Source organism: Mastomys coucha, unplaced genomic scaffold (assembly GCF_008632895.1).
Source record: "Mastomys coucha isolate ucsf_1 unplaced genomic scaffold, UCSF_Mcou_1 pScaffold22, whole genome shotgun sequence".
Taxonomy (NCBI): Eukaryota; Metazoa; Chordata; class Mammalia; order Rodentia; family Muridae; genus Mastomys; species Mastomys coucha.
In genome coordinates this window covers 119,574,893-119,578,078 of record NW_022196905.1, presented here as the reverse complement: position 1 = coordinate 119,578,078, position 3,186 = coordinate 119,574,893, and the positions used below count along the sequence as shown (strand labels likewise).

The following is a 3,186-nucleotide window of genomic DNA, read 5'->3' as shown; positions in this document are numbered from 1 at the left end:
GCAGGGCTGAGCCACAGGTGAGCAAACAGGTGCAGGGCTGAGCCACAGGTGAGCAAACAGGTGCAGGGTTGAGCCACGATAGAGGGGTGACTGACTGACAGCCACCTGCCACCTGGACTCCTGTTAGGATTGCAAAATATCCACAACGGTTTTTTATACACTTGAACACTTGGTCTCTGTAGGACATGGGCCTCTACCCCTTTAAGACTGTGGTCATTCTTGGGCTGTCCTTGATTTATTGTCTTGGCAAGTACTGTGTCTCCAACAAAGAAAAGACAAACATACACTGATAGAAAAGCTGGGATCAGGCAGACTGGGCTCTCTAATGGAGACACCACAGCACCCTGGAAGCTCAGCGCACTTATTATATACATTTGAGTGTGGAGGTGAAGCTATTGCATAGAGCTGAACAAGGGAGTGAATTTAGCTCACCTTGATGGTAGCAATCTCCTTAGCGGAGCTGTCTTCAGACCATAAATATCAGGGGGAGAGAGCTATGGTGGACATTTTCAGCACACACTGTCAACATCTGCACTCGATCAGATGAAAGCTTTGCTCTCTCCCTGCATGCCCCCCAGCCTCACTAGAGGAAGGTTTTGTGGTCCCAATAAAGCTGATGGACTAGGCTCTTTGACATAGCTGTTCCGATGCCAACAACTCACATTCGCTCAGGACTTCCCTTGCTCCCTACAAACCTGGCTCCTCCACGCTTCCTGCCACTAAATTATGTGATATGAAATATCCTGCAACCCCTAAAATCTTATAGAAGCCTGATATCCCTTCTGTTACGGGGATTTGTTCCTCTGGCCTCCTCTCACCACACCTCTCATGGCAGTGCTCTCTCTCTCTCTCTCTCTCTCTCTCTCTCTCTCTCTCTCTCTCTCTCTCTCTCTTTCTCTCTCTCCATAAATTTCCTCTCTAGTTCTCAAAGGGCTGACCCTGACTTATAACCCCATTACAAGCAGCTTAGTAGCCATATTTGCACATTTTGACTCTTTCACGAACGCCTTAGATTTCTGCACCGTCCTCCCCATTATCCATGGATGGCCTCTCCACGCTTCCAAAGGTGGTTTGTCCCAGCCCCTCAGCTCTACGGAATGATAAACCGCCACGTTCAGCATCACAGCAACATCATAAGACACAGCATCAGCCTCTGTCCAGAAGCATGCACCTCAGCTCCCAGTTGTGGGAGGTTTAGACTTTACCCTAAAGTGTATGTCCAGCCTTCTCAGAAAAGCACTTTCTTCAGTGTTTAACAGAGGGACACAAGAAAAAAAATGGCAGCATAAAACCAGCAGAAGATCCTCTGCTCCGTAAAAGCAACAAGGAAACCAACAAATACCATCAAAATCAACTACAGAGAGATAGAGTGATGATGATAGCGATGATGATGATGATAGAGTGATGATAGATAGACAGACAGATAGATGACAGGTGGATAAACAGAGAAATAATTAATAAATGACTGAAGGTTGAGAGAGAGATTAATCCTCCTGTCAGTAAGGCCCCAGGGGGAGGACGGGGAAGAGCCCTGCATCTGCCCTGTACTTGACATGCAGTATGAACAAGGCTCTGCCCATGCACAAAGCCGTTACCAGCAGTTGCAGTAACTTCCTGACACACTGACTATAACCTCTCAGAGTAAAGACTCAAAAGTGATGCCAACACACACAGAGTCCTGGTTAACGATGCCTTCCACAGCCTGGCACACAGGTTAGCCCCTGAAACCACTTCAGTGCACTGGGTAATGAGAGTCCCGGTTCTTACTGCTAGAGAGGTGAGTCTTAGGGTTCTTACTGCTAGAGAGGTGGGTCTTAGAGTGGAATGGGAACTCTGAGCATGAAATAGACTGGGGAGAGCTGATAAGAACTCATATGCCAGGCTGGATGTACGTTTATGTGTATGCAGTAGGGGGTCTATAAGTGTGTGTGTATACATGAGGCTTTTCCTCACTTCGGTTCTCCGAGAGGCCTAAGATGCAAACACCAGACTCATTGAGCAATCAACACACCTAGTGCTGGGGTTAAAGCTCTAAATACCATCCTCTGAAATAAATAAGACAATAACAGCGCTCCATGGAGAACTGGTAGATTGATAGGCAGAGGGAAACAGAGAGCAGGAGCCTAAAATATCTCCGGCAGCCAGGAGGTAACTAAGTGCTCAAACAACAGAAATGTCAAAGGGGACACAGGAGACATCACGAAGCGTTGTTTGTTGCCAACCTGGGACAATTTAGCATCCCGGTAAACAATCATAGCAGCCAATTATAATCTATGGGATAAAATTGGTTCCTGAATCCACACCACTATGATTAAACAAACAGTAGAGATGGAAGTTGGGTCCTTGGGGTGGCATGCCAACTCATAAATGCAAAAGGAACCACAAAATTAGAACCCCTACCACCTGGCAGACACCATTTATGCCTTAATTGTCCCGGGTGAGAATCATTAATGGATTCTGTGCCTGATTCAAAAAATATAAGAAAATGGTTGTTTACAAAGTGCTACAATGTCTCGGTGCAGGAGGAGTAATGACATCCAAATGAAACAGCAGCAGCTTTGCGGTGCAGACCCTGGAACACCCGACCTTATCCTGGTGATCAAAGACACCATCGCTCATGAAGGAATGGACGCTGGATCTTGAAAGGGACACAGTGCTACTTTTAAGTATAAAATGAACCCTGAATGTGAGATAAAGCCAGTTGGGAGGCATCAGACAGAGCTAGTGGACTTTACAAGTGTGTCAGAAAGATAAAAGCTGGGAAAGTGCCATCGATTAAGGGCAGGACACAGGCAGAGCATCCTGGACTAGGACCTCAGACTGGAAAAATAATTTGGCTTCAGCAGCCACAAGCAGATAAATGATAAAATGCGGAGAAAGCTTGGAGATGAGATCATTGTGCATCGAAATATCTCTTTGTGCACACAAGAACTCCGGGGAAAGCCTGGGTATGCGTTACCTTTTTGTTGTTGTGATAAAATACCCCTACAGAAATGGTTTGTTTTGGCTTATAGTATTAGAGAGGAAGGCTGGCATAGGCAAGTTAGGTAGGAGGACAGCCATTAATACCAGCTTCAGAAGGCAGAGACAGCAGTTCCCAGAGCAAGCTGGCTAGTGAGACTAGTCAAGGCTCTCCCTCTCCCTCTCCCCCTTCCCCTCCCCCTCTCCCTCTCCCCTTTCCCCTCC

General features: G+C 46.8%; 1 protein-coding gene and 1 long non-coding RNA gene across 4 annotated transcripts in view; one reads left to right on the top strand and one right to left on the bottom strand.

Moving 5' to 3' along the window:
• Window positions 1–3,186, bottom strand: part of LOC116068454 (transmembrane protein 132B) — a 337,983-nt gene that overhangs the window by 38,884 nt on the left and 295,913 nt on the right. The gene's annotated exons all lie outside the window — the stretch shown is intronic.
• The window catches only part of LOC116068455, a 26,109-nt gene that overhangs the window by 14,410 nt on the left and 8,513 nt on the right, over window positions 1–3,186 (top strand). The gene's annotated exons all lie outside the window — the stretch shown is intronic.